A 21,280-nucleotide genomic window follows, 5' to 3' on the forward strand; every position below is an offset into this window, starting at 1 on the left:
GGCTACAAACCTGGCAACCCCAGTTCGATTCCCGCTCACAGGGAACAACAGTGACGAATACCTGAACCGGTCACGGGCCTCCCTTAGGTCGACTCAGCCGCAAATGAGTACCTGGTGCGATGTGTAAACATCGCCACTGGGGAGACAAAGGCGATCGAGCGCGGTGCTAGCTACCCCCACCCACTCATGTACCGTACCGGCGTTCGTAGGTCCTGGGGGATATTTGTCTGTCTTTGATAGCGGTTAACAGACTTTACTTTGAAGCCAGTTACCCGAGTTTAATTCCGAGCACGGCTGACATCGGTGGCAATCGATATCTGATCTAGTTCTGGACCTCCCATTCACCAACCAGCATGCTGGAGTATGGTCAAGCAAACTCATGCGTAGGGAGGCCTTCATCCAGCAGTGGATTGATCGTGACTGAGCGTGTTGCTTGTCTACCAGAGGTCGCAAACGGGTTTTGATTCCATACCCGTACCCGTACCCGGCCGCACCAGGGTCGCAAATGGGTAACCGTACCCCTACCCGAAATGAGTGACAAACGGTTACTCACCAGTGACTCACGGCCTACCCATACCCGGCCGCACCAGGGTCGCAAACGGGTACCCGTACCCGTACCCGGCCGGGTAGCCGGGTATCGGGTAGGGTAGGGGTATCGGGTACCCCGTTGCGACCTCTGTTTGATCCTTGCACTGCGCACGTGCGGGCAACTTGTGTGCTTCTTCACTGCTGTCGGTAACAACGACAGCGGCAGCAGGGTCACTTTCACCTGAGCACGAAGCAAATTTGGACAGTCAAAAAGCACACGGCCAAAACCCGGTGTTCATTTTGTAGCATTTTCAGTTGTAGTCATCGTCTCAGTCTCGTCAACCGAGGCAGGAACGCAGTCACATGGCGTCTCATCTCAGTTTCTAAATGTTGGTGCGAGGAGCAGGCAATGTGTGACCCCCTTTCGTCAGTACTATTGGGTCAGCCAATCGGTGAACCAGGTAATTCTTTTGATATGCATATTCTGTCTCGCAAATTACGATTGTTGGCCTTCTTCATTGCACTGCTGTCTCTAAGAACGTACATAAATTATCTTAAGACTGCATTTTCATTCAGACTTAGTGAAGATGGTCTCGTAGTAATAATAATAGCGTCTCGTAATAATAAGTCACGCTTGGGTCTCGGTGGGTCGTCGCGGTCATTTCCATGCACTCATATCGCCATCGTCGACCACAACAAAAAACAACGACAGCCGAATGTTTTTTTTTTTACAAAATCCACTGCTGGCCTAGACTCTTGTGCCCCGCCCATTCTGTTCTCTATAGGATGCTTTATCCACTGCTGGCCTAGACTCTTGTGCCCCGCCCACTCCGTTCTGACCCTTGGGCTACGCCAACTTTTAAACCTCTATAAGCAGTTGCATTTAGAGGCGTACTGCCCTTTTTTCTCCGCCTGATGACGACCGCTTGTGTTGCGATCGAAGCGTCGTAGTTTTTTGTTTATTTTATTTTTTATTAATTTGAACCCATCTACGTGACTTTACCGAAAGACGCAAATAATATGAATTCCTGCCGTCACGAAAGCTTTAAGTCAAGATTCATTGTTCGTTTCCAGAATCTTGTTTACAAGTAAGACTTTCCTTGTCAACAGAAACATGCTATGACATCCATTCAACCGTTTGTAAGCATCTGATTACAATGTTATCGAATGTTGCTTTAGCCTCGTGCAGTCTGCTCAGCCAGCTGACAAGAGTTAAGATCTCGGCTTCTGATAACAGCCTGGCTACGGATCTGCAGAATAATGTCAAACCTGACGTGGCACAACCCTGGTGTCAGGGGGGGGGCAAACAAATGTTGCTATTAACGGATAGCATCTTGCATCTGAGGGTCTGAGACGTTGCAGAGACTGACAGGGTAAGAATGACAATTAAGGTTTAGCATACGCTGAATATTCTTGGGCCAGAAAAGGTCACTCTCCAAGTTAAATGAATTGAGAAGGCTTGTCACACGTTGCTATCAAGAAACATTATATCTGCAGGTCATCGGGCAACGTGATGTGCATGGAAAATTTATTGTGCCAAATTTACCAAAGAATGTGGCGATGACTTATTGAGTTGCAGTAAAGGTTACATGGTAATCTCCTGGTAATCTCATGGTAATGCCAATCCATTGCTATTCTGGGAGGAAGGAGGAAACCTGGAGAATGCCTAGTGTTCTTCCTTTGTTGGACTTGTCTTTCACTGGGCTTATCAATATCACAATAGCAGAATTGTGATAACGAATGTATGTTGCAGAGGTGGGACAAAGTCATTGTTATGCAAGTCCAAGTCGAGTCGCAAGTCATCAAATTCATGACTCGAGTCTGACTCGAGTCCAAGTCACATGACTCGAGTCCACATCTCATAGGTGGGACAAAGTCATTGTTATGCAAGTCCAAGTCGAGTCGCAAGTCATCAAATTCATGACTCGAGTCTGACTCGAGTCCAAGTCACATGACTCGAGTCCACACCTCTGGTATGTTGAATGTTGAACTTTCGCACCGTACGTAGCCAACCGTGCGAATCGAAGGTGTGGGAGACGGACAACACACTAAACACAATGAAGCAGCTCTCTCAAAAAAATAGTTTTGAGTGCAGCTTTAAAAGTGCGTGTAGCTCCAGCGGATTCCTAATAAGTGCAGAAGTGAGAAGGCTCTAAACAATCTCGAAGAGCAAATGAACCACGAGGCCGGTGTCTTGTAAGAGGTGGGAGTAACCCCCACTTTCCCCACCCCACACTCGACCTGACTGGCCGACTGACTCACCAATTTGGGTGATTTCAATCTTAAGAGTCAAAAGTTTACTCTTGCCTATTCGTTTGATTTGTCGCCTGCAGGGAAAACTCACCGTTTTTTATTGGAATCTAGAACCGGATTGAGGGCTGGATAAAAAAAAAGCCCCAGACCGACTTTTCCACGTGTTCACCGCGGCAGCAAGTCCCCACACTTACAGACAATTCCACTTTTCTTGACCCCTATATATGAATCTGCTGGTTAAAAAACAAAACAAAAAACCCTCCAGTCGGGCACTGCCCCATAAGCAACGATGACGAGCACCGACCCGCTGCTCACTTAAGCGGAGCAATGCCTGTGGCTTCTTAACACGGTAGATCTATATTCGAGCACGCATGCCTATCCGCACAGCGGACAAAGATCCCCCGTGTAGCCTACACGGGCTGTCGGGGCAAGTGCTGTGAGCGAGTGTTTATGAAGGCTGGCACGACACAAGGAGGGGGGGGGAGCGGGGTGTGCAGTGGCTGAAGTTACACAATGCACCAAGAACTGATTTAAGGCCGAGTAAATCTGAAGGAGGCCCAGCACCGATTCTGTAATTCCCGCACCTTTTTAGCCTTCTCTGGTCTAACGAAAAGGAGGCTGCCTCTGGTGTAGGCCAATCAGTTTAAAGGACAATCCATATATTATCAAAGTATGTTTGTTTGAATGTTTTACTACAAGCATGATGTCTGGTCCATGCAGACTTGTGATAGTGGGTGTCTATTTGGTGTTTGAACATCTTAGCACCTCCAGTATTAATTTTTCATCATCTTGATACTGGCAAAAAGGGTCCCATAGATACCGAATCGAAGCAGCTTCTTAACGATTGGGTCTTTGTTGTGATTCAACATTCTCAACTCACATTTCAAGAAACCTGTCAGGCTGGAAAAGACCGATCCATAGAGTTTGGGGGGAACCAGTGGTGGAGACCTCGTATGCCCAGTAATAGTAGCGCGGGGGGTATGGTTTTCACCAAAACCTCGGATGTCAATCGGCAGCTTTACGAATGTTATCTGGATATAAATACGTACTTGGAGTAGGGCTCAATATCTCGCGAAATATGGCATCAGATTGCTGGTAGACTTGCGGCGTGCCAGGCGCAAACATTTTTCTGGGTTTGCTGACCCGAACGAGCTTTCACCGCCGGAAAGTGATTCGAGGCGTTTCCTGTTAAGAGTTACTCCACCGCGCATTTTCGAGGCTGATTCGAGATGGACCCTTGGCAGTGGAGAGTTTTGAGGCTGCGGCTAAATCGTCTCCCCCAGGCAAGACACCGGACCCTGGGGAAGGGATTGACCTCCCGCTCGACCTGTGGGACAGGGCTACGCCAGCCTGCGGTGAAAGTTGTGGCCGCCGCTTTGGCCCGCTCGGTGGTTGAGGGTGCTCCCGCCGCTCTCAGTGTCAGAGGCTTCTGTATCTCACTCATTAATCTGGAGCAGCCCTGGGCTTATCGCGTGATCTCGTTATTATGTTCTCATTACAAAATATATTAATATATGCTGTAACCCCGAGCCGTCCCCTGCGTTTGCAAAGAGTGATGCAGAAGTTAATGGATAATGGCCACTCTGAATTCATGAAGGTTTGGCGGTCGGTCAATAGCACAGGGAGTTTTATAAACTCAGTCATCGCTGCCCATTAACAAGGAAGATCGTGCTGCAGCTCTGGAAGGGCTTTGGGCATCGGGTGTGTGTGTGTCTGTGGGCTTGGGTGAGAGATTTATAGACTTTCGCCAGGGGACGGACACCGTGACACATGGGGCTTGTGCAACCGTCCTTATACACTACACTGAGCATCCTATTCCAGCCCCCTTTCCTGCCTATAATGAACGAAATACAATTATTTGTTGTAAATTTAATTCTGGAACAAACAAACAAAACCATTGTGATTGGTATACCAGTCCCTTCCCTACAGAGTTCTCTCCTCCCTTCTCGAACTAGAATCCCGCGTTTGGCCTCTTGACACGAAGCCGCTTGTGTTAGCAGAAAAATAAAACTCAAACGGCCATCGCACGGTGGTCTCTTCTCAGAATTGGCGTTGCGCATTTTCTAATAACTTCCGCACGCTTGGGAAACATCTGGCCAAGGAGAATGTTGGTCAGTTCTAAGCCATTAGCAGCTGTTAAGCGATTGCTCAATAACCGTCAACTTCCACGTGCCCTCAAACCCCGCAGGCCTTCGGAAGCACCCGTAACAATGTCATAATACAAATTTAATTTAATAATTAAAATTTCCCTCCTCCGATCGTTTCTGCGGGGAGCTTAGCGAAGCGGTATTGACGATTGCGTACCGTCATTACGTTGCTCGACTAGCTGACACGAAGGTCTGCAATATCGTGCGTGCGTATTCTTGTGTCAAAACGTTATCTGCTCAAACGATGTCTTTTTTTTGGGAGAACGAAAAGCAAAGTTACGTTGCTCATTATTTCGTGTGAAACAAAGTTCGCAACGGGGTTGATGGTATCGAGCGAGGGTTATGCATGGGGGTATAATTCTAGCTGGTGTCGCCGGGATCATGTTTGTATTTGCAGCGCGTGAAGTTCAAGAGTTCATCACGATAATGCCACTGGTGCCACCACAGCCTCACAAAAATATTTTTGTCGCTTCCCACAGCTTTTGTGAAGTATAATCCTGACCCATCTCGTGCTGTGTTCACTATCTGGCTCAGAGGCAGATCTCGAAACTTCCTGAGAGGCGTGGGGAGTAGAGGTGGGGGGGAGGGGGGGGTTGTCAATCTTTTTAAATGGAGCCATAAATCATTATTATACCACGCACATTAAATGGTTTTCGCTTTTTGTGCTTAGTTTGTTGTCCTTCCGCCGCCCCTCCAATTATCACGGTTGGCTACTTACGGTATCAACGAGGTTCTCCTCGCAGAAAGAGGTTCTCCGTACAGAAAGAGGTTCTACGTACAGAAATAATTTTGACTTAAAACTTTAGTGACTGCAGGAATTCATATTCTTTGATTCTTTCGGTAAAGTCACGTACATAGAAACATTAATAATAAAAATAAAGTGAATAAAAACAATACAAATTTAATTAAAAACAAAAACCACGACGTTTTGATCGCAACACAAGCGGTCGTCATCAGGAAAAGGGGGGTTAGCCTCTAAAGGCAAACTGTTTATAAAGGTTTAAAATGGGTGTAGCCCAAGTGTCAGCAGCATGGGCGGGGCAGCTGATGTGAATGTGAGTGGTGGGCGGGGCAGCTGATGTGAATGTCAGTGGTGGTAAATAGAGGGCAACGGCTGCGCAGGAGGTGGGTTTCCACCGATTAAAGGGCTAACCAGATAATCATCAATGCACCTCGTTTTACTCATACTGTTGGCGGTGGAGGTTGCTGCTAGAGGTGATGGTAGTAGTGGGCAGTGATGGTACTGGTGGTAGGCTTCCACCAATAAAGGGCTACTGCTAGTGGTGATGGTAGTCATGGGTAGTGATGGTCCTGGTGGTGGGCTTCCACCAATAAAGGGCTAGTGGTGATGGTAGTCATGGGCAGTGATGGTCCTGGTGGTGGGCTTCCACCAATAAAGGGCTACTGCTAGTGGTGATGGTAGTCGTGGGCAGTGATGGTCCTGGTGGTGGGCTTCCACCAATAAAGGGCTAGTGGTGATGATAGTCGTGGGCAGTGATGGTGCTGGTGGTGGGCTTCCACCAATTAAAGGGCTGCCAGGTGTAAAATGGCAACATTACAGCCAGTTATGACTTGAAATGGTTATTAACCAGTCCCTCCAGAAAAACGCGGAGTTTATTGGTGATTGTTGCGGGCAAAAATCGTTGATTATGCGGCACGTTTTCTTAAAAAATGCGATGGAATATGCGGGATATTTATGCAATTTTATGCGATTAAATTGCGGGAACTTGCAAAAATTGCGGGAACTTGCAAAAACTGCGGTTTGATGAAAAAGAGAAAAAAAAGTGATTCCCCCAACACCCTATTCACTAGGCTACTACTTTAATGTAAAGAGTCATTTCTTATTACTTCCTATGATAAGCAAGCATACTACATCACAGAAAGTGCTGGGAATATTTAAGTTCTCATCTTGTTTTATTTCAGACCTTAACAAACAGATGGCTCAAACTTACAAAACATTGAGTCGAACAAGTTCTGTAGCTTTACAAAATGAATATGCTACAACTTCTGTAAAAATGAATAAATAAAATATAAAAAAAATAAAATGTGTGCTTCCTGTTTTACAGAGGTAGCTATGCAAAATAATTTGCCCCCACTGTCATGTAACACACTGGGGTACTGCTTTGCGCGGTCTTTTGCGCTTATGTTTGTTGGCAAATGAGAAAGATTTGCGGGCTTCATCATGGTTTCATTGGCATCGCGGGGTTTGCAGCTTTTCAATGATGTTGCGTAATGAGTGACGTCACTTCATAACGTTCCCATGGCAACAGGGGAAATGGCTGCGCTTGTGTGAAGTAAACGCAACATTTTTCAACTTTCTGCTAAGATATATGTGACTTTTTGCAACGAAAATGCGGGGATTATGAAATCATGCAAGCCCGCATATTTTGCGCGCGGAAATCTGCAATTTATGCGGCGAAAGTGCGGCGTATTTGAAAAAACGCGCCCCCCGCATAAATATGCGGACTTTGGCTGATTTTGCGTGAAATCTTGCAATCGCATAATCGCGTTTTTCTGGAGGGACTGATTAACTTCCTTCCAGTGATTGCTGAGTTTGTGCTTCGCAGTCACCCCCAAACACGTACCAGTGGATGACATTATTGCCCAGGTCGATGTAGCCCTTTAGAGTTTGGGACACATCGCTGCAGACGTGGCAAGATCTGAAATCGCTGCAACCCTCAAAAGCGCTAAGATACCAGTCAGCAACATCAGTAAGGATGAGCGTTTTGAGTTATCTCAATTGAAAAAGAGGGATGATATCGTCATCCTCTCAGTCGACAAGATGCAATGTCACGGTCTTTAGAGGCTTAACACCCTTTTCCTTGGTGACGACCGCTTGTGTTGCGATCAAATCGTCGTGGTTTTTGTTTTTTATTTTATTTTGTATTCACTTTCTATTTATTATTATTTTCATATCTACGTGACTTTACCGAAAGAACCAAAGAATATACAAAAATAAGTTCCACTAGCATCCACCAATCATCTGGCTTAATGGGTTCCCCTTGGTGTCTCAGTTCCAGGCGGCCACTCCAATGGTTTGACTTTTTGTAATCCCAACCCAACTCCGTCCTGAGCTTGTGAGCCACATTTATCGTCCTGACAATGTCTGTCTGTACTGTTTCCATACCACGTCCTGTACCAGACGTCCTCGTTATGCGCCTGATGCTGCTATTAAACTTCTAATCTCCTCCCCCCTGCTCCTCCCCTCTCCTCCCCCTCCTCAAGCGCTTACACTGAACGGTGAGACGCGCTTTCCACGTGACATTGTTAATCTATAGCTGGATGTTTATCTTCATTGGCACCGTACATAGCCAACCACACAGTGTACGGGCTCGATTAGGCCTGCCTCGAACACCGATCGGCCTTAACCATAACATTGACCCCCGTCTGCAGAAGTGGTTCTTGTAGTCCCATCAAAAATCAGAGAGCTGCACTGCAAATGCAATATGTCTCTTGACCACTTTCCACAGTCCTCAAAAATCATCGGCACCCCGATTATGTTTTTCCTCCTCACTGACATCTTCGATGAAAGTCCATGAGCCTCTTCCATAACTTTTTGCCGTCAATTTCGTTTACCGCAAGCTCACCTCGAGACTCAATACCATGTCCAGCCTCAGTGCATCAAACTAGTCGTATAGTAACGCAACAAAATAATCGATTAAAATGGATTGTTACACTCGCAAAAAATACACAATATATATTTCAAACCATGTTCGTGACGATGGATGATTTACTATTTATTCAAATTATATGCGAATGTAACATTTAGGCTGATCAATCGATGTGTATAGGTGACACGTAAAGTAAAATTTTGCCAGTACCCAGCGAGTTTGCAGTGGAACGGATACATATGTACTGAAAAGATAATTTTTTAAATCTGATCAAAAAAAATTATGAGGAGATTAAATACAAGACGATATCGCTGCTTTCAAAGTTTTCTTGCAACCCAGAATCGGGGCCATACGTAGAACCAATGTGGGAACTGGAGAGGTTGCTACATTAACTTCGACAACTTTGTCACTCCACTGCTAGATGGCAGCCTCCCCGTGCCTTGCGAGCCGTGAGGGGCTTTGACTGTTGAACATACTTCACCACACTGGTCAGTGAAGGTTGGCGAACGTGGCGGGGAGAGGGTGGGGATACACAGCTGCTCCTGATATCACGAGACGCTGATGCTGACGATCCAACTCGGGTCGCCCGGTTCAAAGCGCAGCGCGCCAACCTGTGTCACCGTCATTGTCTTACCTGTGCCACTGCGCAGGTAAACGGGCCAATAAACCTCCTTCAAGGCAACAAAACAATCAATACATCCTCTCTGCATGCTGCTATTAGATCCCCAACATCAAAATAAAACAACCCTACTACCCCACTGGTTTTCCCTGAGGTGTTATATTCCATCTGCGCATTAACATATTCAGCAAAAACTTAACATCTACTTCTGTTCATGTTCTTTAAAAGTATCCCTGGAGCCACCCACTTTTATTTTATTCCCTCCACCCCTCCCCCCCTTATATAACGGTGCGATTACAGTTTGTTAGAATTCCGCAGCATCTGCTTGCCTGCTCTGCACGGCCTTGATTATCTTACGTAATGCCCCCTCGGCATCCGTCTGCGTCGTCCTATTGACATCGCTGCGGTAAAACCACACTCCTGGTGCCTCGCAGCTCCTGCTTCCGGCTGTTCCAGAGGCACTTCGAGTCACTTGTAGAGTCACTTTGATCTGTTCCATAGGCATTTCCTTCTGTGGCTCTTCACTCTTCTACACCCTTTTGGTGTTTCATTCATTCAAGGTTGACGGAGTAGCAACTGAGAGAATGCTCTCATACCGGATAATCCCCTCGTTGAAGATCTTACCACCATCGCCACCACCACCACCCAGCCACCAGGAAGCTCGCTGTCCCCGCAAGCAATGTGCCGCTCGCTTACCAGCCGCGGCAGGCGCGATGACCTTTTCCCGCAAATGGAGAATAAGAAGTGAAAGGGAGTCCACGCGCGGCGATCTTTGTGGAACGGTTTTTATTTTAAAAGAAAATTCCCTCTCACGACAACCGCTCTCTCCCAGAGCCCTGGGCGCACGTCGCACCCCCTTCATAACCGTTCGCTCTCCTCCATCTTTATGGAACCTTTGCCACCAACCCCGTCCCTTGGCCTCTTTCTCCGCCTCCCGCTCTCCCCTCTCCCTCCTTTCTCTTTCCCGCCAAAATCTCTATTGAGCCAGTTCCCTGCTCTCTCCTGCCCAGCTGTGTCCCAGCCACATTTCATCAACTATTTCATGATGGTGTGCCCTTAGTGTCCTTACGCAACCCCAAGTGTCCTTACACGGCCCCAACGTGCCTTTACGTGACCCCAACGTGTCCTTACGTGACCCCAGCGTATCCTTACACGACCCCAATGTATCCTTACACGACCCCAATGTATCCTTACACGACCCCAACGTGTCCTTACGCGACACCAACGTGTCCTTACACGACCCCAACGTGGGGCCCACCTTGAGCTCGTGGCCCCTGCCAGCCTCCTCGAGGGCCCAAGTGGCGTCCGCACGCTTCGTTGGTCACAACTTGGCACGGCACTTTCAAGTTGCCACCACTCAGTTCACATCCATGTCAGTTCAACACACACACCCGCACGCACGCACGCACACACATGAAACAGAAACGATGGATTCATTCGATTGCTTTATTTCAAGCAGTTGAGAGCCCTTTGAGAATACACACGTCTCTTTCTCAAGCTAGACCTGGGGATGTTGCCATTTCACTGACCCCGCTCTCTGATGGTCCTCAATGGTTCGTCCAAGTCTTGTGGTTCCTCTCTTTACAAAGGGCGAAACGAGCCCCCGAGTACCTCCTCAGTAACTCTGAGACTTCCTCCTCGGATTGTTCGGTGGCAGTACAGTCCTTGGCTGCCCAGAGCCGAATGTTTGTACAACATTTGGATCCCCGCGTATTGCCTCGCCCCATGTTGGTCACGTGGATTTTTCTCCTGGTCCTCCGGTCTCCCTCCACGACGTTCTATAAACTATAAACGCTCTATAAACGTGCCTTTAGATTATTTGGCCGCTGCTCTGAATTCCCACGTGGTGATATGAGCCTCTGCGATGACGAGCTATCCATCACGCTTGGTGGCCAAGTCGCCTCTGAAAAAGAGCTCGCAGTTCCGTGGGCTTTGCCCGGTAAAATAAAAATGAGTTAGTAATAGTTAGTAGTATTTGTTTCCAGCCTGCACACGTTTTTTTGGTGTGAATGCCTATATTTAGGTTTAATCAGATAAACATTTATTTTTGTTTTGCTTATAAGCATTTTACAAATAAGCACAAACATTCTTTTTTCTTCACAAAATATCCAAAGTTTCTTGGCAAAATGTTCGTGCAATAAGGGGCAGACATACTCATGCAATTATTTATTTTAAAAAATACCTCAAACGCGTTGGTTTGTTCCTATGCTGCATGAGTGGACACGTACACATACAAAGACAAAGGATCCCCATGTAACCTTTCACACACTCCCAGGGCAAGTGCCAGTACCGGGCCTGCGCACGAGGGCTTAGTGTGGTCCTCACCACGCTCGGCCGATGTTTGCATTCTGTACCACGTACTCATTTAAGGCTGAGTCGACCTCGGGGAAGCCAAGGACCAGGTTATGGCATCACATGCCACTGGTCTTAGCCATGGCCAGGAATCTTAACTCAGGTCGCCGGATTCAAAGAGTCGTGGGCTATCCACTGCTCGACCACTTTGGTCAGACACACGCTCACAATGACATACCTGAACCGTAACACACGTGCATTCGTACACGCACGTCAAATACGATTAGAGAGCACACTTCCCCCAAATTACCATGTGGACTACCGGGACAGATGCGGCCGGCGAGCATCTATCTCCCCTACGTTGACTCGGCATCAAAGCTAAGGCTGCACTAAAATGGTCTCCTCATTCTCATTTGCCAAAAAATAGTTCAACGTTTGCAAAAATGTTATTTTAAATCAGATATCTGATCCCGGGTGGCATTGTAGTTAACGGATTGACAATCCAGCTTCGGCTATTGTCCATCTGGGGGTCAGTAAAGTTCGTACCACTGTGTGGGAAGTCTGCAGTGGTATGACGCTGCCCCGGTCACGGCAGTGTTGATACTTAGATATTTGGTTTGTACCACCAAATGGCGGCAAGCAGTCGTTACATCCGCCACCACACGACACAGCCAATTAGTAAGGGTTGCCACATAAGCAATACGTGTCAAGTAGTTACTATACTCTTTGGTTCTTTCGGTAAAGTGACGTAGGTATAAAATAAAATAAATCACGACGTTTCGGGCACAACACAAGCAATCATCATCAGGTGGGAAAGCTGATTTTTGTTATTTTCTACCTACGTGACTTTACCGAAGGAACCAAAGAGTATGGATTCCTGCAGTCACGAAAGCTTCAAATCAAGTAGTTACTACTTCAGCACCCCGGTGTGTTGGAGAGTAAATACATAATGTTTACAATTTGAAATGACTGTGACGTTTCACTGGTAATTGCAACCAGAATTGCCCGATGAGGCTTGTTGTAATTATCAGCGAAACGTCACGATACTCAGATTGTAAATGTCGTGGGTTTACTTTCCAACACACAAGCGGTGTGCTGTACTAGTAAGGAATTGGCACGTTCTGTTTACGTGACAGACCTTACCAATTGTCTATTTCAGGTGGTGGTGAGTTAACGACACATTTATATCCACGCGATCTAACCCAAAAAAACGTTTAATAAGGAAAATATTGGTCGCGAAAGTCTCCGGGGTAAAGTGACGAGCAGGGAGCTACAAGTAACATGATTATACAGGGTATTAGTACAGCTACACTATGATTACCAGAATAAAGTAGTATGATACAAATTAAAAAAGGGGGTCAGACTAAGTGACACACTATCGCCATCGTTATTCACAGCGACATTACAATATATATTTAAAAACTTGGGTTCATAGCGAGGGTTTTAGTAAAGTCGTTTCACGGCACGTGCAAACTCACGGGTGCGTGTTGGGTGGGACTTGGAGGTAATCGGGCTCGAGATTAGCAACTTGTCACGAGCGTGCTTTGTGAAATATACGTTTTCGAGTTAATTGGATGTTTTTAATGAATACATCAGAAATGAATTAACATTCAGTCCCGAAATCAGAAAAGCTTCATAATAACAGATCAGGTTTGTAAAGTGTATGAATACAAGCGCGTGTTAATATTCCGTGTTAAGGGCAGCCATGTAAATATACACGCTGCACACCAACACAAATAAAAAGTAAAACAAAAGAGGAACGTAAAAAAACACTTTCTTCATTGACACATTAGGGCATACTAAAAACATGAAAATCTTTCACAATGACAGCTGCATTTGACCTCCTCCCTTGCCAGCTACTTCAGAAGGGAGATGACACCATTGTGGGCGCTTCAGACGGGAGACAATACCGTTGTAGGCACTTCAGACGGGAGACAATACCGTTGTGGGCGCTTCAGATGGGAGACAATACCGTTGTGGTCTCTTCAGACGGGAGACAATACCGTTGTGGTCTCTTCAGACGGGAGACAATACCGTTGTGGGCGCTTCAGACGGGAGACAATACCGTTGTGGTCTCTTCAGACGGGAGACAATACCGTTGTGGTCTCTTCAGACGGGAGACAATACCGTTGTAGGCACTTCAGACGGGAGACAATACCGTTGTGGTCTCTTCAGACGCTAGATGACACCGTTGTAGGCACTTCAGATGGGAGACGACACCGTCGTGGACGTTCCCGTCTGATCGCCTCTCCCCGGCGCGTCCTGCAGGAGCTCCGAGTCGTCCCTGCCCGTGCCACTGCTCCCGCGCAGCAGCTCGGGGCGGCTCGACGTCGACGGGCGCCACCAGCAGGACAGCGCGCTGAGCACGCGCGCCTGGAACTCGCTCGACACGAAGTAGAAGACGATGGGGTCGAAGCAGGTGTTGAGGCTGCTGAAGGCCAGCATGAGCTTGTAGATGCCGTAGAGGTCGCTGTTTTTCTTCGTCCAGTGGAGCAGCGCGTGGGCCAACAGCACGCAGTTGTTCGGCGCGAAGCAAAGAACGAACGTGACCAGGACCACGACCGACAGCTGGATCCCTTTGCGGATGTCCTCGTTGTTCCGCCCGTCGCAACAGGAGCCCAGCTTGGCCTTTGTGAGCGCCCGAATGATGGACACGTAGCAGAATACGGTGATGCAAACGGGGACAAAGAAGTTTACGGCCACGAAGACGACGCAGTAGATGAGAAAGAACGTGACGACGCCGTCCTCTTTTGGGAAGACGTCGTAGCAGGTGGTGATGTTCAGCTCCTGGACGTGGTTGAGGAGGTTTATCGACTGTATGGGTGACAGCATGACCAGGGTCAGGAGCCAGATGCCCGCGGTGACCAGGGCGGCGCGGCGCGCGCCGTGCATGTGGCGCGCGTGCAGCGGCCTCACGATGGCCAGGTAGCGGTCGACGCTGACGCAGGTGAGGAGGAAGGTGGAGCAGTGCGTGTTGGTGTAGAGCAGCAGCGTGAAGACGTGGCAGAGCGGGCGGCCGAACGGCCAGTCGTTGCCGCGGAAGTGGTAGGCGATCTGCAGCGGCAGGAAGAGGACGTAGAGCAGGTCTGCCGCGGCCAGGTTGACCATGTAGACGTTGGAGGCCGTGCGCGTCTTCGTCTTGAACAGGAAGACCCAGAGGGCCGTGGCGTGCGCCGGCAGGCCGACGGCGAGCACCACGAGATAGATGCACGGCAGCACGACGGTGGTGAGGCTGCCCGTGAGCATCTGGCGCGTCTCTTCGCTGAGCCTCGTCGCGTTCGTGACGTTCGCCATGGCCACCGCCACTCTCTCGCTGCTGTTTGGTTCACGGCTGCGGGAAAACATTTCCAGCCGTGTTAAAAGTTTATCGCGATGCGCGTGGGTGTGTCGATAACTGCGGAGTGCTGTGCGAAGGATATTGCTCAAATACAGCAGCAGCAGGAAGTAGGATTTGTTTGATTACCCTGAACCAACTGTCTTTCATTGTCAACTTTTTAAATATAAATATGTAAAATGTTCCGTCACAGTGGCGTGCGTTGATATTTTCTGCGGTTCATATTAACGGCTGCCGTATTTTTTACGTCTACTCGAAAAAAGCACTTATTTATTTTAACACAAACTTGCTCTTCATCGTGACATTTATTTCTGGGAAGTAAAAGCTAATGAGATTTCAACTCGACACATGCCACACTTTTTATTGATGCAATTTCGAGAGACGTTGACTCGTATGAATACACGCCCATGCATGGACGAGCATATTGGTGACATTGTGTTCTGAATAAGGCACATTCTTTGCATGAACATCAACTGCAAGCACTTTAGGTGCAAAACATTGCAATTTATTTTCCGACAATGCCTGCAGAGCTTGAGAGCGTCAATGAAGACCGCCAGTGCAAGGTGCACGAGAGAACACAGTGCCAAGCATCGCAAATACCACGTGGCCGATTGTCGCGATATCAGCTTCTGGTTTTATTTGTACTTAATTTTGTTCTTGGTTAATACGTCCAGCACAAATACACGTTACTTTAAATGTCATCAACCGCAGAACATGGAAGTAAATTTAGAAAATCATGATAATATATTAAATTTACTCCAAAAGTAATGTTGTGTAATTCCATGTTGTTATATAATCATGGCATTTAGCCAACATGTCCAACATATTTAGCAAAGCACCGATTGAATGGAAAATAGATGATTATTTCCACTGTTGATTATTGAGTTGGTTGCTTGATGAATATTTTGTCAAGAAAAAAATTATACTTCGGGATTACTCAAATGAGGAACAATAATCACAATAAATGAGATATTACGCGATGTTATCTTGCGGCGCGTAGCAAGAAAACAATTGCGCTCGATATTCACCGAATTTTTTACGAATGCCGTGTCAAGAGAAGCTGTGTCACACAACTACACATTCGTACATGAAGCAGAATTTTAGTTGGTGGCGTTTGTAACAAAAAAAATTTGTCATGCATATCACAATCAAAATGTAGTATTTATACCACACCTAGCGCGTGGTGCATTCCGAGGCACTTTGTCGAGCATTCCGCGCGTCTTTCACGGGTATTTGTTGTTGTTGCGTGCAGTGAACTGGTGCAATAGGCAACTGCGGAGAAGTGAATTCAATAAGGGAGCTATAACACTGGTCAACAAAAAAAAAACATTTTTCTGGCCTGGACTTTTGCACCTGTTTTAGACTAATTTCAGGGTGCTGATTCCAAATCTGATCTCTCATTTTTATTGCTATCGGCATACCCCATTTTCATTGATTTTACCCGAAATTAACTCTGTCACTTATGATTGCAAGTTGTTGCGAGTCGGTGACTGCTTTAGTGTTAAAATATGGTGCAGTATTTTTAGGATAGTGTGTTTATAATATCATTTTATGTAGATATCCACATTTATTTAATATTTTTCTTCTGCAGTTTTTATTGAAAATGCAATATTTGATATCTCAAAAACCTGATGTGATAGACAAAAACTGATGCCAGATTTGGAATCAGCACCCCAAAATTACCGTAAAACCGTTGGAATACCTTATGCCAGAAAAAGTGTGTTGAACAGTGTAATTAAGGTCCAATGCTTGGAAGCTTACCACCCTGTTCGCTGCGGTATCCGATGGACGATGTGCACTTGGCCTGAAGGATATGGTCACGTTTCACAATCACTCGGTGCTCTGCAGAAGGGCTCTTGCCAGAAATGTGAAAAAGGGCTTAATAACTCATCAGATTCCTTCCAGTACAAGTAGATATTCTGATTCTATCGACGATTCTATATTTTCTTCTTTTAAGGCAGCGTTATTGATTACATCGTTTTGTTTTTGTTTATGATACTTTATAGATGGAAACTCCAGTTTATTAATATATGTGTGGACCATCCAGCATGTGCTGAGTATGAATATGAACAGAGGTTGGATGTGACCTGCAGACTTTACCTTGTGCACCGATGATCCAAGGCCTGGTATGGTGTTTCTAAACGCACTTGATCATGATGATAATAACGTACAGTCCGTCGGCAGTCCACACCAGGACGAAGGCATTCGCACACGATGTAACTTGTTAGATGACCATACTGCACCATGCTGGTCAGTGTGGCTTGGAGAACAGGGGGCCCGGGACAGCTTCAGATATTGCTCGCCACAAATGTCAACCATAGCCAGCCTGGAATGTAACTCATGTGGCCTGGTTCATGGTGGAGTGTACTGATCACTCCATCCTTGAATCGACTTAAGCAACACGTTGATACGTGCCTATATTTAATCTTGAGTTCATGACTACAGAGGGATAATTAACTTTTAATCTGAGAATTAAAAAGCAACCCACACCGATCGAGAGTTGATTAATACTCACATCCTGCTTCTTGGATCATAAAGATTATCTGAAGTACTTTGATCGGTATTCATACTGCAGTATCTCATTAAGTGAAATAAGTTCTTGAATTCCCCAAGCAATAAATATTAAACACTATGAGGAAAACTATAATCGGCATGTAAACTTTATCAGTGCACCGTGTAAGCGGTGGAGCGTGTCGGATGTGATGGTGTTTTATTAATAGTAAATGTAAGATAGCAATGTTCAACATTGCTATTTTTTTAAAAATAAGTATTGGTTTAGTATTTTTCCATTGAACTACTTCTGCGCTTTCTTTTCAATAATAACAAAGCCAACTTAATGGCATCATTAGACATTACGTTACATGTCTAATTTACGCGCGAGTTCGTAGCATTTGAACATAGAGCAGTCACTCCGTGTTTAGCGCATTGCTCGATGAACCCAATGACCCCAGTTTGATTCCAGGACATGGCTAAAGTCACCAACACGCATTGAAGAGTGCCGCTTGTGTTGTTGTTGTTGCTGCTCTGGAGACCGAGAGATCGATAATCGATGTTCGGTTGCTGCGTTGGTGGCAATTTGTCGTGATTTTTCACTGAACAGAGCGGGTCGCATGAAGGCTGCTGCCATCTTCCACTCCACCAGCATGCACTGACCGGCGCCATGAAGTATGGTCAAAACACCTCCACGACCGACTTAGCGTGTGGAGGCCTTCATCTAGCAGTGGATAGATGAAGGACCGTACGTTTTTATCACAGACAGATGGCGGCAGATGCATGGCGTATCAGCTGTGGTATGCTCACCGCTAAGAAGTAGCGTCACAGCTGATCAGCTATGTTCAGGCTGATTATCAAAGTGCAGTACTTTAGACAAACAACGACAAAGACCCTTCGTATCGCCTGTGATGTTTGCACACCATACCAGGTATTCATTTGAGGCTAAGTCAACCTAAGGGAGGCCCATGACCGGTTAAGATAACCATCACTGGTGTTGGCCGTGAGCAGGAATCGAACTCGGGTCGTCGGGTTCGTAGCTCAGCGTGCTAACCGCTGCACTACCGCTCCCCACACACACACACAGACCTAGGCTTTCAGGACCAATATTATGATTCGTAATTAGTTTCTTTTGAGTGAGATCGTTTAATGCATCGTGGTTTTGTTTTACGATAACCTTCCACCACCCAACAAAGCCAATCAAATGAAGTTGCCACGTGGAAAATGACGCCAGTTGATTTCGTCTATCAGCAAAGCCAGTGTTGATACCAAGCTCAATTTTTTTTATATTTGTCTAATTTGGGCGATTGTAAAATGTGATTTGATTAGACCAATTGGCAAACGTTGCTCGTCTTTCACCAACCTGTCCGTCATCACTGGGAATTGAACGAACGTTGCCGGGCTCGTGGGCCAGGGCATGAATCACCGCCTCGCCACCCTCTACGGAAACCGATATGCACTTATTTATAAGCGGGTGTAGGCGTCTGCACCGAGCGTTTATTTTGTTTAACCAAATTAGTGATGCATTTGTTCCCCAACCAGGTGCTTTTTTGTTTATCGTAGCCAACGATGAATTTGGACGAAAACTTCAACGCAGACGGTGACCACCTCCCACCAAGCACCGCCGAGTGGGCGATTGTAACGAGATGAAACTAGTGAAAGCTGCTGACATCGTCTGTTCGCTTTAAATAATGTAATATATTTAAAATATATATTTACTGAGTTCACTTATGAGTTGACAAAAATTGGGGGGGGGGCACGGAATTACGACGAGGGCACTAAATCTTCCACTGCATCACAGTCGGCTAGGTTAAGAGAATCACTCCGTGGAATCAAACGAAGTAAGGCCTCAACACCGTTTGTGCAGGGTCTTGTCCTTGACAAGACGACGACTTTGACTCATGCTGTCGCGTACGGGATGTGTTGAAACGCGGAAGTTATGGGTTTCGAAATCGAGCGCATGTCTGAAGTGTGCATTGTAAAAAGTGTGGTAGCAATGATTATACGGTACAACATAAATGAAAGGGTTTTTAAAAAAATCAAACAACAATCACTGAGTAGGAGAAGGAGAATGGGTGTGGTGTAGTGCATGTGCCAGTCAGCTTGTATGCAATGTTAGCGTAAAACATTATCATGCGCTTCAGAGTGGAGAATATTGATATAATATCAGTCCCCTCCTTCCCACGTCACTTTCTCTCCACGTGGACACTTTAACATATTTTTGGACACATCCCACCGAGCGGACGACCTTCTGGGAGAGTGTCATTTTAGCAGCATCGGGTTCAACACAAGCTAACTCTGGAGGAGCGGTGTTGACATGTAGTGTCTCATCAGCATGTAAAAACATGTTTCCCAGAGAGCTCTGGGTACTCTTATATGTTTCACTTCACAAGCAATGTTCCAAATAATATGTTCACATTTAATTTACGATCGCATTGATGTAAACAGTAGTTTAAGAAACTTACATGAAGTTGCGATTGCCTTGGCATAGAACGTAATTGTACTTTTTGAGTCCAGAGTGAACTCTTCATGGGAGTAATGTTCGATGTCCCTTACACCATGGCAGTCGCAACGAAGAGAACTAAAATGTTACCTTATAGGAAGATGTCACCGCCGTTGTCTTCTGTACAATGTGCTGCATTCAGAAAACGTAATTCTGATTTCTGGCTTCCCTTAATCTTCCATTATCTTGATGCACATGCTAGAGGTTGAACACAAGTGTGTTACCTATTGATAACGTTCGTCATTTCTACTCACGAACACACATTTTTTTTAAACCGTTCAAATTGCTCTAACCCTTAACGCGTACGATCCTCGGCCAGGACCGCAACCGTCGGTGATGAACCTTGAGTTGCCGTTGCTGTTTGACGCCACCGAGCAAGGCAGGAGCGCTGAACAGCGGCGTCCGCGACACGCGCGCGTGTTCGCCGGGCCGCGTGCTCGCGGAGGAGGCCGACGTGAACTGGAGCGGTGCGTTCGCAAGCCACCACGAGTCGTGCGGCCGCTGCGGATCGTTTCGCCGCGCCGCGTGGAGGAAACCCACAACCACAGACGGGGGAGACTGTACTTCCACGGTGCCGCCCTGAGCGAGAGGCCCGAGAAAACAAATGAACAAACACAACGCGGTGTTACGTTAGCGCGCAGTAATATTTATTGGATGTATCATTTTGTTGGAGCTTACGGGTGTTTTTTTACATTTATGTTAAACTGGCCCCACACACCCTTAATAACTCTTGGCTTATCTTTTTATTTTGGTATCTCCACCGTGTCTTCCCATACACTCGTATATTACAATTTCAACAACTTAAGTATGTACGATTACTGGTAATAGGACCGTTTATAACGAAAAATTCAGATAGCATTATCTTTTCACCTCAGCCACTTCTTCCCCAAACCACCCCATTGTTGTAAAGTGCCTTGAGATTTTATGAAAGGTGTAATATAAGCTGCAATTATATTATTATGCTCATAATTATAATTAATTAATACAGTGGCCACCGATACGCTCCGACTATGAATATTAGAACACCATTCCAGTGCCCGGCACTTGATGAACGTAGCTAATGCGTCACATTGGGTCGATGGAAAGAGTATGTGGTACGGCGTTGATGGAAAGAGAAACTTTTCATAAACTCCACTTGCTCCTGTGGCGTTCCAAAGTGGTTTTCGTGAAGGATTGTTGGGCGTGCGATAAGAGAAACATTGGCACCTGTCGTTCTTCAACTCGGTTTTATCACCGTAATGTTTTTACCGTTAGAGTGCCACTATGGCGAGATGTTAACTACCTCGCCTGGTATACAGGAGGTCGTGGGTTTGGTTCTGACCCTGACCCTGACGCCTGCTGTGTATTTGGAGTGTGCATGTCTCTCTCCCGGTGGACACGTGGATTTTGTTCTTGGTCCTCCAGTTTTTCCCTCCACATTTAGAAACATGCATTTAGAGTATTTGCCTGCTGTACATTTTCACGTCATAATCCACGTGGTTGAGCTATCATTTGTTATTTCCC

At 46.4% G+C, this 21,280-nt stretch overlaps 1 protein-coding gene and 1 pseudogene across 2 annotated transcripts in view; one reads left to right on the forward strand and one right to left on the reverse strand.

Annotated features, from left to right (window-relative positions):
* Positions 1-21,280, forward strand: part of DTD1 (D-aminoacyl-tRNA deacylase 1) — a 93,127-nt gene that overhangs the window by 21,243 nt on the left and 50,604 nt on the right. The gene's annotated exons all lie outside the window — the stretch shown is intronic.
* On the reverse strand, positions 13,542-19,935 carry LOC144944104 (proteinase-activated receptor 2 pseudogene; annotated as a pseudogene). Its single transcript, XR_013639560.1, has 2 exons — positions 19,868-19,935; positions 13,542-14,781 (listed from the first exon to the last, which is right to left on the reverse strand). The product of XR_013639560.1 is annotated as a proteinase-activated receptor 2 pseudogene (transcript).

Source organism: Lampetra fluviatilis, chromosome 33, assembly GCF_964198595.1.
Source record: "Lampetra fluviatilis chromosome 33, kcLamFluv1.1, whole genome shotgun sequence".
In the NCBI taxonomy this organism is placed as follows: Eukaryota; Metazoa; Chordata; class Hyperoartia; order Petromyzontiformes; family Petromyzontidae; genus Lampetra; species Lampetra fluviatilis.